This window comes from Passer montanus, unplaced genomic scaffold (assembly GCF_014805655.1).
Source record: "Passer montanus isolate IOZ18808 unplaced genomic scaffold, ASM1480565v1 scaffold280, whole genome shotgun sequence".
NCBI classification, from domain to species: Eukaryota; Metazoa; Chordata; class Aves; order Passeriformes; family Passeridae; genus Passer; species Passer montanus.
The window spans coordinates 21,070-34,360 of record NW_024367484.1 but is presented as its reverse complement, the minus strand read 5'-3'; positions in this window follow the sequence as shown (position 1 = coordinate 34,360).

The following is a 13,291-nucleotide window of genomic DNA, read 5'->3' as shown; positions in this document are numbered from 1 at the left end:
CTGCTTGGATTTGGGGGTTTGGGAGGAGCTGTGCCTGATTTTGGGGTTTTAAAAGAACCAAGTTGGGTTTGGGACAAGCCCTGCCTGGATTTGGGGGTTTTAAAGGCACCAAGTTGGGTTTGGGGGGTGTTAAAGGGACCAAGTTGTGTTTGGAGGTTTTAAAAGCACCAAGCTGGGTTTAGGAAAATTTGAGGGGTTTTAAAGGCACCAAGTTGGGTTTGGGATGAGCCCTTCCTGGATTTTGGGGGGTTTTACAGGCACCAGGTTGGGGTTTGGGAGGAGCTTTTCAATTTCCAGCCAAAACCCTGATCCAAACACTTCACAAGGAGGGGGATCTATCAGGCCAACTCATCCTGCAGGAAACCACGCCTCTGCTATCTTTTCTGCATCTTTAAATTCCATTTGGCAATGGAGATCATTCAGGATTCACTGAAGATCTTTCAAAGGCCACTTTAGGGTGACACAACCTGTACCTATTTTCATCCCCTGACAGCTCAGGAGCTTTGGGTGCCTGCTGGCTGCATTTGAAGCATCTCTAAACACTCAATTAAATCCTTCCCAGGGCTGTCTCTAGAATAACTGCTGCAGATGAGCCATGATAAATGTCTAATTTAAGAGAGATTTGGGAAGCTTCTCCAGGCCTGGATTGTGGAGCCAGTCCCAGGACAGGGATGAAAATTGGTGGGGCTTAAAATGAGAAATTTAGGGGGGAAAATGAAGTGTGAATGCTCCATCCTGGCCTCACACAGAACATCGTCCCCAGGTTCATCCTGGGGCTCAGATGAGCCAATTTGTAATTAAGTAATTAGGCTTCAGCAGATCCATCCTGCTTTTCTTCCCTCATGACCTTTGAAATGTGGAGTTTTGGGTTTTGAGTTTTGGGTTTGGGGTTTGGGGTTTGGGTTTGAGGAGCTGCTCACAAGAAATCCCAGGAGTAAAGCTGTGACCACCCTGGAAATATGAACCAGACCAAGAAGGGGCTCAGCATTTCTTCTGGAAGTGTCCAAGGCCAGGCTGGGTGAGCAAAAAATCCTGAGATGGAGGAGGGAAAAAAGGGAAAACCTGAAATATTGAGATTAGAAGGTGGGCTGAGATTAGGCAATACTGGGATTAGAAGGGGCCAGGGGTTGGAAGGGACTTTTTCCAAACACCAAGAGGGGCTCCAGGAGAGCTGGGGAGGGACTTTGGACAAGGGCCTGGAGTGATGGGATACAGGAAAATGGCTTTGAGCTGAAGGAGGGGAGATTTAGATGAGTTATTGAGAAAAAACTCCTGCCTGTGAGGGTGTGAGGCCCTGGCACAGGTGCCCCGAGCAGCTGTGGCTGCCCCTGGATCCCTGGCAGTGCCCAAGGCCAGGCTGGACGGGGTTTGGAGCAGCCTGGGACAGTGGAAGGTGTCCTGCCATGGCAGGGGATGGGATTTAAGGTCCCCTCCCACCCAGGCACTCTGTGCTTGTCCCTCTGACCCAGGCGAGCACACCTGAGGAGCTCAGCCAGGCCTGCCCCACCAGCCCTGGGTGCTCAGTGTGGAAATCTCGGCACAGACTCCGTGCCAGGCTTTGGCAATTTGATTTTTCCAGGAGGAAGACAGACCCCTCTCTCTTCCCTGCTGTGGGAATTCCGTGAATCCTGTGGAGCCAGGGCAGGCTGCAGCTGCCTCATTTCTCCTGGATGGATGGGGCCACTGGAGGAGGTTCAGGGCAGCAGAGGTGCCCAATAAATCCAGCAGCTCGTGGGAAAATCCACAGAGGCTGAACGCTGCACGGCTCATCAGCCATGATGGAGCCACTGTCCTTCAACAGCCACCCTGGAGTGCCAAAAAGTGAGATTTGATGAATTTCCGCAAAGGCCTGAGCTCTCTTGGCTGGATTTGAAAAGGCAGGTGTCTTCTCAGGAAGGCAGAAATGGAAAATGTAAACCCCCTCCCTCTGAACTGTTATCATTTTGAAATTAAGGAGCTCTCAGGAAAATATATAGGAATAGGAACAACAGTTCTTTATTAGGGAATAAAATTTAAAAAAAAAAATGCAATAGTACAAAACAACTCTGACAGAGCCAGAACAGGACCTGACACCCTGTGGGTCAGGGTGGTGTCAGCAGTTTGATTAAATGGTGACTGCAGATTTTTTGAAGTTTCTTTTTTGTTGTTGTTTTGTTTGGTTGTTTTTTGTTTTTTTTAACAAATGTGGTTTTATTGAAGCAGTGATCTTGTAGAAGGGTGGAGTTTTCCTCTGAAAAAACTGTTTTTTTCTGAAGCTCCAGGGGTGCTGGAGATTGGCCTGGTTTTCCTCTGGGAAAGCAGTGGGAAAAGGCTGCTGGGGTGCCCTAAACTGCAGATTGTATCCAGGTAGGAATGCTTGGCTCCTCCCCCTGGGCCGAGCATCTCCCAATGTATGATGGAATTTTATCAGCCCTGCAGGGACACTCAATGGCCCATTAACAGAAGATAATTAATAATTAATGGCTCATTAACAGAAGATATTTCCTGGAGGGAGGATTGTGGAAAACTTAGGGTTTGGAGTTTTGGAATCTATGGCCCATTAACAGAAGATAATTAATAATTAATGGCTCATTAACAGAAGATATTTCCTGGAGGGAGGATTGTGCAAAACTTAGGGTTTGGGGTTTTGGAATCTAGTAATAAGTATAAAGCAAAATGGAGGTTTTGGGGCAGAGGCTGGTCCTTCTCCTTCTCCTTCTCCTTCTCCTTCTCCTTCTCCTTCTCCTTCTCCTTCTCCTTCTCCTTCCTCTCCCCAAATTGCATTAGAAACTTTTATCACCTGTGTTTCTGCTTTTACCTCTCTCTTCACTCTAGAGTGAAGATGTGACAAGGTCTTCTGGACATTGTGATGAGGTCTCCTGGACACTGAGATCTTCTGGATGATGTGACAAGGTCTCCTGGATTTTGAGATCTCCTGGATGTTGTAACAAGGTCTCCTGGACATTGAGGCCTTCTGGATGTTGTGGAGAGGTCTCCTGGAGTTGTGATGAGTCTCCTGGATGTTGTGATCTCCTGGACACTGTGATGAGGTCTCCTGGATGCTGAGGTCTCCTGGATGTTGTAATGAGGTCTCCTGGACATTGTGATCTCCTGAGCGTTGTAACAAGGTCTCCTGGATGTTGAGGTCTTCTGGATGCTGTGTTCTCCTGGATGTTGTGATCTCCTGGATGTTGTGACAAGGTTTCCTGGATGCTGTGACAAGGTTTCCTGGATGCTGTGTTCTCCTGGATGCTGTGACAAGGTTCCCTGGATGCTGTGTTCTCCTGGATGCTGTGACAAGGTTCCCTGGATGCTGTGTTCTCCTGGATGCTGTGTTCTCCTGGACATTGTCACGAGGTTGATCTGCCACAGGGGGTTCAGGAGCTCCTCCCTTCAGCTCCATGCTGTGGCTCCTCCCCAGGAGCACCAGGAACCCAGAGCATCCCCTGGAACAGCTCTGCCGTGGCCAGAGGCTCCTAATTATCCTGGTCTGCAGTAATTAATTGCCACCAGCCCAGAGCACTGAGTGCCACCTCCACCCCTTCCCTGGACACCTCCAGGGGCTTTGGGGAGCTTGGGGACCCCAAACCCCCCTGGGCAGCCCCTTCCAAGGCCTGACCACCCTTCCCACGTGGAAATTCCTCCTGATGTCCAACCCAAGGCCGCTTCTCATCCTGGGGAGCTTTGAAGCACAAAACCCAGGCAGGAGTCTGCCAGAGCCGAGGTCTGCTGAGGACCCAGAGCTGGAGCCAGACGAAGAATTTGGATCCATCTGCTGCTGAAGTCATCTCCTCCCGCCACGGCCGAGGCAGGGAGCTGGGACAGCCTTTGAGTGGCTGCTGCTGCTGCCGCAGTGATAAATTAGATCACTTTGAGAGCACTTTAGAGCTGGACGGAAAATTCAGTTGCTCTGCTGCCAATTTCATCCTGTAAGTGGAATTAATGCCTTGCTTCAGCTGCACTCTCTCTGCAGCCATGAGCAAGGCTCCCGTGCTGCGTCTCCAAGGGATTTGGCTCTCTGGGAGCTGCGTGTGGCTGAACCAGCAGGAAGCAAACGGGGGAGGAACCACAGCAGCAGGAGCCCTTTTTGGCCTTTGAGCCTCAGACAAGTTGGATTTGGGCTGAAAAATCAGATTTAAGATCACCTGGAATACAGGGCTTTGCGTTCTCTCCTAGGAGATGGTGGACAAGATCTGTCTGGGAAGGTTTGGGAATTTGAAGGGGAGACCAAGCATTGAAATCACGGAATTTTCTGAGCTGGAGGGTGTCACTCTAGGACACAAAATAGAAAGATGTGGACACTGGATTCTCCAAGGTAAAACAGAGGGAAGTTTAATTCTGACTCCAACATTTACAGATTTCCAAAAGTGACAGAGATTGGAGGGTGACAGTGCCACCTCTCCAATGACACTGGACAAACCAACAGTCCATCACATTTCTCCTCCTTCAGAAAAGAATGCAAAACAATTAATTATTTACATAAAGTCCGTGAGAAAGTTTGTTACAAGAATGTAAACATCAGAAGGCTTAGAAGAACTCAGAAAAACAGGGTGACAGGAGGGACCCACGAGGATCATCAAATCCAACCCCAGGCCCTGCACAGACACCCCAACCACCCCAAACTCTGGGCTGGGAGTGAAGTCCAAGCTCTCCTGGAGCTCTGGCAGCTTTGGAGCCATGCTCATTCCCTGGGCAGTGCCCAGCACCCTCTGGGTGAAAAACCTTTCTCAAAATCCAACCTAACCCCCGCCTTGGCACAGCTCCAGCTGCTCCCTGGGTCCACAGAGCAGAGCTGACCCTCAGGAGAAGCTGAGTGTCCCCTCAGTGTCTTCTCCAGCTGACCAAACCAAGTGCCCTCAGCCACCCCTGACCTTCCCCTTGCAGACCCTTCCCCATTTTCGTGGCGCTGCTGCTCCATCAGGAGGGAAGCAGGAGTTTTGTGGGATTTGTAAAGCCCAAGCTGACACTTAATGGCCAAAAAAAAAAAAAAAAAAAAAAAAAGAAAATAAAAACAAAAAACCAACCAAAAAAAAAAAAACCACACAAAAAAAACCTCTCTGAGCCCAAAACCTCTCTGTGCCTCCAAATGCCACCAGATCTGGACAGGGTTCAACCTGCTGCCCTGCAAAGCTCAGGAGATCTGGGGTTGGGAGCAGAGGAGCAGGATGGCCCCAGGGAGGGGACACACCACGCTCAGGACAGGATTTGGGTCTGGAATGATGCAGAAGGAGGACAGGTCAGCAGAGCTGGCATTCCAGGCACGGGGACAGCTTTGGAGAGCACAGGATTGGGCTGGAGCAGCAGAAATCCATCCCCTCCCTGGGACTGGAAGGGACAAAGAGTTCCTGAAGGATGAGACTCAGGAAGCCAGCATGGATTTGTCTGTCTGTCTGTCTGTCCCTCTGTCTTGGGGATGTGCTGTTCCCTGCAAGATGCAAGAACAGAAATTCCCAGCTGAAGCACGAAATGTTTGGGAAATTGCATTAGGAAGTGGCTCTAACAGCCTGCTTTAATAAATCTTTTTTTTTAATTTCCCATTTCCCAGAGCTGGCCTGGCCCTGGTACAGATGGTCAGGGCTGGGGAGTCTGGAGTGGCAGAGGTGAAGGTGGAATTGACGGGAGAGGGTGGGAAAAGCTTTTTTTGCTGGCAAATATTCTTGCCTGGTGCTTGATGAAGGTCCCAGGATGATTCCCGCTGGAATTGCAGGCTCAGGGGTTGTTACCTGGACAGGAACAGGGACAAGGGGGTGCTGTGGCAGCTCTTCCTGGTGCTGGCATGTCTGAGACAGAAACATGGAATTTTAAATTTTTTAGGTTGAAAAGTGTTGGAACTGTGATTACTGAGAATTTTGGATTTTTCTGTGCTGACAGGCACTGACCCCCAAGAGAACACTGCTTTTGACCTGAGAAATCTTCCAAAACTGAGTGATAGAACTGGGATTATGGGTGTGGAGTTTGATTAGAAGGGTGGAAAACTTAGAGTTTGGGGTTTTAGAATCTAGTAATATATATATATAAAGCAAGATGGAGGTTTTGGGGTGGAGGCTGGTCCTTTTTCTTCTCCTTCTTCTCCTTCTCCTTCTTCTTCTTCTTCTTCTTTTCTCCTTCTCCTCCTTCTCCTCCTCCATGGGTTTAGGAGGTATTATGTAATTAGATTAAAAAGTCTGGCATTACAGGCCACAGGTAGTTAGTAATTGGGTCAAAAGTAAAAATAATTTAGGTGTCATTTCTTAATTAAACAGTTTATCCTTAAAAGGCCTTGTAGAGAGAGAAATACTGCTCCATTTTTAGTTTGTTAGAGTGATGTAGAAGTCACAGTTTGTAAGTCTGTAGCATAAATAAGAGCAACAAAACATCAAAACATCTGAGTCCAAATGAGAAATACCATCTCACACACTTAATCCTTGATAAAAAAGAAGCAAAAACTCCACAGAAAAAGACCTCTGAAACTATCCTGGGACGAAACAGAGCTGCAGGGAGTTTTGTGCCTCTGTTTCCTGCTTAGCACCTGGATTGTGCTGCTGTTTTCCTGGGAAAATTCAGGTTTTGTTCACAGCTTTCCTGGGAGCTCTGGCAGGCTTGTCTCCAAAACTCACGGGAAGGATCTGTCTTATCCTCCTCTCTATCCTGGAGCTGGGATTTCTCCCCTCAGCATCCAGGGAAATATCCCCGACCTCCCAATGGATGGCAGGGAATGGCTCAGACCTTCTCCCCCAGCTTTGATCCACCTTACACACCACAGACTCAGGGGTCCCAAATGTCGTTTCCACTCCCAAATGAGCAGGACAATACACCTCTGGTGGTTTCAGCCCATTCCCGCGAAGGGAGATGGGTTTGGGCATCCAAAAGGAGCAGGATCCTGGTCATTTTGGGTTGGTCCATTTGGGATTGGTTCATTTGAGTTGGTCCCCAAAAAGAGCAGGATCCTGGTCATTTTGGGTTCATTGTTTGGGTTGGGCTCCCAAAGGAGCAGGATCCTGGTCATTTTGGGTTGGTCCATTTGGGCTGGGCTCATCCTGCTAATTTTGGCTCAGTCATTTTGGGTTAGGCTCCTAAAATATCAAGATCCTGGTCATTTTTGGGTTCGTCCCCTGGTCATTTTGGGTTCATCATTTGGGTTGGGCTCCCAAAGCAGAAGGATCCTGGTCATTTTGGCTTGATCTGTTTGGGTTGGGCTTATCCTCATCATTTTGGCTTGGTCCATTTGGGTTGGGCTCCCAAAGGAGCAGGATCCTGGTCCATTTGGGGTTGGTCCATCTGGGTTGGGGTCCCAAAAGTAGCAGCATCCTGTTAATTTTGACTTGGTCATTTTGGGTTGGGCTCCCAAAGGAGCAGGATCCTGGTCCATTTGGGGTTGGTCCATTTGGGTTCGTCCCCCAAAGGAGCAGGATTCTGGCCATTTTGGGTTCATCCCCTGGTCATTTTGGCTTGATCCATTTGGGTTGGGCTCCTAAAGGAGCAGCATCATTGCCATTTTGGGGTTGGTCCATTTGGGTTGGTCCCCCAAAGGAGCAGGATCCTGGTCCATTTGTGGTTGGTCCATCTGGGTTGGGCTCCCAAAAGGAGCAGCATCCTGCTAAATTGGGCTTGGTCATTTTGGGTTGGGCTCCCAAAGGAGCAGGATCCTGGCCATTTTGGAGTTGATCATTTTGGGTTGGGCTCATCCTGGTCATTTTGGCTTGGTCCATTTGGGGTTGGTCCATTTGGGTTGGTCATTTTTGTGTTAGGCTCCCAAAGCAGCAGGATCCTGGCATCCATGGAGGCTTTTCCAGGCAGCAGCAGGTCCCCTCTGCCCCGGGCCAGGTGTGCAGTGACCTGGAAGCTGCTGCCTGCAGGTGTGAAGCCTCTCCCAGCCTCGTGCTGAAAGCTCCTGCCTCATTCACAGCCTCAATGTTCTCATCAGCTCTTTTGGGTGAGCTCTCAAAGGCTCCTCACATCTGATATTTGAAGGATCCTGCGTGTGAGGCACCTGCTTAACTGCAGGCAGTGTGAGAAGCACCAATCCATTTGATAATTAAATGTTTGCTGCCACCTAATTGTCCCTTTCTCTGGGAGCCTGTCTCCTGGCACTCTCCCCGGAGCGCTGAGCTTCAAAGGGAGCTGGGGAAGAGTTTCTTTTCTTAAAGCACAGGAGAGATTGAAGATGGAGCCATCTCGAAAACTGTCAGGAACCAGATAAGAAAACCGAGAGAACAGCAAACCCAGCGGGCTAATTATAAACAGGCAAATATAGCAGAAAAGCAGATTGCAGCAGGCTGATAAAGTGACAACAGCAGTGACACTGCCAGAGCTGGCGCTTACCTTGGAGCCCCCGGGCACTGCTAAGCCTGGGCTGGGCTCTGAGCTCCGCTTTGCTCTGCAGATCTGCAAATCTGCCCTCTCAGAGCTGGCAGGACGGGCCAGATCTGCATCCAGGGATCAGCTGCGCGCCTCAGCTTGGCTCCAGCCTGAACCAGAGGAGCCCTGGCCTGGGGAAGGTTTCCAACCACCTGAGTGCCTCCAGCTGGCTTTTCCCTGGATTTGTGGGCAGTCCCTCAGGGCTGGGGGGGTCCCAAATGTCTTTTCCACTCCCCAATGAGCAGGACAAAACACTTCTGGTGGTTTCAGCCCAGTCCTGTGAAGGGAAATGGGTTTGGGCATCCAAAAGGAGCAGGATCCTGCTCATTTTGGGTTGGTCATTTTGGGTTGGGTTCATCTTGGTCATTTTGGGGTTGGGGTCTCAAAGGAGCAGGATCCTATCCTGGTCATTTTGGGTTGGGCTCATCCTGCTCATTTTGGAGTTGATCCATTCGGGTTGGGCTCCCAAAGGACCAGGATCCTGCTTATTTTGGGTTCATCCATTTGAGTTGGGCTCATCCTGGTCATTTAGGGTTGGTCCATTTGGGTTGGCCTCCCAAAGGAGAAGGAGCCTGCTCATTTTTGGTTGGTGTATCTGGGTTGGGCTCTCAAAGGAGCAGAATCCTGGTCATTTTGGGTTGCTGTCTTTTTGGGTTGGGCTCATGCTGGCCATTTTGGGGTTGGTTCATTTGGGTTGGGCTCCCAAAGGAGCAGGATCCTGGTCATTTTGGGTTCATCCATTTGAGTTGGGCTCATTCTGGCCGTTTTGGGTTGGCCATTTTGGATTAGGCCCTGAAAGGAGCAAGATCCTACTCATTTTGGGGTTGGTCCATCTGGGTTGGTAGTTTTGGGTTGGGCTCATCCTGGTTATTTTAGGTTGCTCATTTTGGGTTGGGCTCATCCTGGTCCATTTGGGGTTGGTCCATTTGGGGTGGGCTCCCAGAGGACCAGGATCCTGCTCATTTTGGGTTGGTCATTTTGGGTTGGGCTCATCCTGCTCATTTTGGGTTGGTCCATTTGGGGTGGGCTCCCAAAGAAGCAGGATCCTGATCCATTTTTTGTTGGTCACTTTGGGGTGGTCCCCCAAAGGAGCAAGATCCTGGTCATTTTGGGGTTGGTCCATTTGGGTTGGCCTCCCAAAGGAGAATGATCCTGCTCATTTTGGGTTGGTCTGTCTGGGTTCGGCTCTCAAAGGAGCAGAATCCTGCTCATTTTGGGTTGCTCATTTTGGATTGGGCTCATCCTGGTCGTTTTGGGGTTGGTTCATTTGGGTTGAGCTCCCAAAGGAGCAGGATCCTGCTTATTTTGGGTTCATCCATTTGGGTTGGGCTCATCCTGGTCATTTTAGGTTGCTCATTTTGGGTTGGGCTCATCCTGCTCATTTTGGAGTTGATCCATTCGGGTTGGGCTCCCAAAGGACCAGGATCCTGCTCATTTTGGGTTCGTCCATTTGTGTTGGGCTCATCTTGGTCATTTTGGGTTGGGCTCCAAAAGGAGCAGGATTCTGGTCATTTTAGGTTCATCCATTTGGGTTGGGCTCATCCTGGTCATTTTGGGTTGGTCATTTTGGATTGGGCTCCCAAAGGAGCAGGATCCCGGTCCATTTGGGTTGGTCATTTTGGATTGGGCTCATCCTGCTCATTTTGGGTTCATCCATTTGGGTTGGGCTCCAAAAGGAGCAGGATTCTGGTCATTTTAGGGTTGGTCGTTTGGGGTTGGTCCCTTTGTGTTGGGTCATCCTGCTCATTTTGGGTTCATCCATTTGGGTTGGGCTCCCAAAGGAGCAGGATCCTGTTCAGTGGCATGGACGGAGAGACCTGCTGCTGCTCAGGGCTGCACTCCCAGGAGGAATCCCAGGGACAAACGAGCTCTCTGCCGGGTTCATGCCTCTCCCTGCTCGTGCTGAGCACAATCCCCCAGCTCCCGGCTTGCTGGGCTATAAATACAAACCCAGGAGCTGGAGATGGCTCTGGAAGCACGAGCCAGGGGGTGGGTGTGTGCAGGCAGCTCTATTTTCAGCTGCTCCCACCCTGCAAGGTTCTGTAGTACTTTCAGTTGAACTTTCGGGGTTTTTCTATTTTCTCTTTTTAGTTTTTCAAGCTGCCTCGGGGAAATGTGCAGTAAGAGGGGTGGCACTGGATGATCATTAAGGTCCCTTCCAGCCCAACCCATTCTGGGATTCTTTGATTCTGTGAATTTCAGCATCCAAACTTGGTGTTGGTTAATTATTAGTGTATTTTTTGTTGTTGTTGTAAGATAGGATTAGGAGAAAGGTCAAGTTGGTTTAAAATTTTAAAAGGGTATAAAGAAAAATTTATTAATAGTGATTAAAATAAAAAAGTGGTAGGAATTAAAATTATTTTTTAAATTTCTTTTTACAATTTTTATTGATGATAAATAAATAAATTTTAAAATTTTTTGCTAGTTTAATATTTTTTAAATAGTTTTTTTTTTAGTTCAGGGATCAGGGTCTGGTGGAGAGCAAGGGGCACTTCCCTGTATGGGATCCACTCCCACTCCTCACCAGTGGGTCTAACAGCACCAAAACCTGATGATTTCACTGGAGACAACTTTGCAGTTGTTTAATATGGGAGGATGACTCTCCCATCACTGGTGATGAGGGCTCAGCTGAGCTCCTGCACCTCAGGAGGCTCTGGAATTGTCCCAATCCTGACAGGGAATCCTGCAGAAATGCAGGGGGATCACTACATTTGTTTAAATACCAGATATTTAGCAGATATCACCACATCTGATATGTCTAAATATCAAATATTTACCAGATATCACCACGTCTCATTTTTAAACATCCCACATCTGATTTTTAAACACCCCTGGGCCCTCTCAGGAGTGGAGTTTGAGCTCTGGTGGCTCAGATCCTGCAGACCAGGGTGTCCCCAGGAGGAGCCCCTTGGGGATGGTCCCTGGAAATGGTTTGGGAGGTGGATTCATGGCATAAAAAAGGGCTAAGAAATGTCCAAATGATGCAGTCCCTGTGCCAAGGAATAGCTGACAATCCCAAATTTACTGATGGAGATGCAAGCACAAGGCTGCAAAAACCACTTCAGCTCGGGGATTGGTGTCTGGGACTCAAAACTTGAGCATCATCTGCATCACATCCTCCAAAAATCCCGATTTTGGGAGGAGCCGGTGGGAACAGTTCCAAATATTTTGGTTGCAGCAAAGCCTTGGGAGGAAGAGAAAATGATTCTGAGTGAAGATTTCCACAGGAAAGAGCAAAAAACATCCCCAAATGGAGACCTCGTGCTTTCCTTTCCTTCCAGAGGAGCGATTTGCTGCCCTCTCCTGCTCGAAGGTGGCCGGGAAAGGGCTGGAATTGGGGGAGAAAAGGAAAAAATGGGGAGAAAATGAGCAAAGGGGGAGAAAATGGGAAAAAGGTGGAGAAAATGGAAAAGTAATAGAAAGGGGAAAAGGAAAAAGGGGGAGAAAATGGGGAAAAGGGGGAGAAAAAGGGAAAAGGGGGAGAAAATGGAAAAGGGAAAAGGGGGAGAAAATAGAAAAGGAAAAAGGAAAAGGGGAGAAAAGGAAAAAGGGGGAGAAAAGGAAAAAGTGGGAGAAAATGGAAAAGGGGGAGAAAAGGGAAAAGGAAAAAGGGAGAAAAGGAAAAAAGGAAAAGGAGAAGAAAATGGAAAAGAGAGATAAAAGGGAAAAGGAAAAAGTGGGAGAAAAGGAAAAAGGGGGAGAAAATGGAAAAGGGGGAGAAAAGGTAAAAGGGGTTTCCACTGCTGGAAACCCAACAGGAAAATATTTTAGGGCAGCCTGGGGCGTTTTTACCTTTTTTGATGAATTCCCCATGGAGGCACCTCAGGCTCCCTGCAGCCAGAGCCTGGCACTGCCACCGTGCCAGGGACACACCCAGGCACCTCTGGGCCTGGGATTTTGGGAATTTAGACAAATTCCCCAGGTGTGGCTGCTGTGATAAAGCTGTTGCTGCCCTGCTGAGCCAGGCTGGAGCATCTCATTGATTGCAGAGAAGGCAGATAAGGGCTTTATCTGGGATGTCTCAGTCTGGAAAAGAGAAATTGAAGGATGTTTTTTGTCTGGACATCCCACCCTGGGCTGCCAGGATCCTCCAGCAGCCTGGGCTCTTATCAGCCCTGCTTTGCTATTGCTGACAATCTCCTGCAGGCCAAAAAAAGAGGAAAAAAAATCAATGGTTTATCAGCTCCAGGCTGCCACATCAAACATCTATTCAAGGGGCTTCCCCTCCCTTTGGCAGCTCCAGGGGTGAGGGAGGGACAGGAGCTCCTGAGATGGAATTTGTCCACAAATTGGGAGTGACTTCTGGCACCTTCCCACCCTGCAGCTCCTCAAATACCCACAAAAAACCCTAAATATGGAGCAAAATATCCAAATTTGGAGCTGTGAACCGCCTGGTTCTTGTGGGAGCACACCTGGGCCAGGTGAGGACAGGGACAGGAGTTCCTGAGCTGGAATTTATCCTCAAATTTAGAATTTCTGGCATCTTCCCACCCTGCAGCTCCCCAAATACCAACCCCCCCCCCCAAATATCCAAATTTGGAGCTGTGAACTGCCTGGTTCTTGTGGGAGCACACCTGGGCCAGGTGAGGACAGGGACAGGAGCTCCTGAGCTGGAATTTATGGAAATTCCAAATTGAAAGTGACTTTGGCATCTTTCCACCCTGCAGCTGCCCAAATACCCAAAAAAACCAACCCCAAATAGAGGGCAAAAAATCCAAATCTGGAGCTGTGAACTGCCTGGTTCTTGTTGGAGCACACCTGAGCCAGGTGAGGACAGGGACAGGAGTTCCTCAGCTGGAATTTGTCCACAAATTTGGAATTATTTCTGGCATCTTCCACCCTGCAGCTCCCCAAATGCCCAAAACCAAACCTCAAATTTGGATAATTTGGAGCTGTGAACTGCGAGCTGTGAGATTTCCAGCCCGAGCTGCTCTGGGTTTTCCCTCCGTGCCTCTTTGTTTCTGTTTTTGTCTGA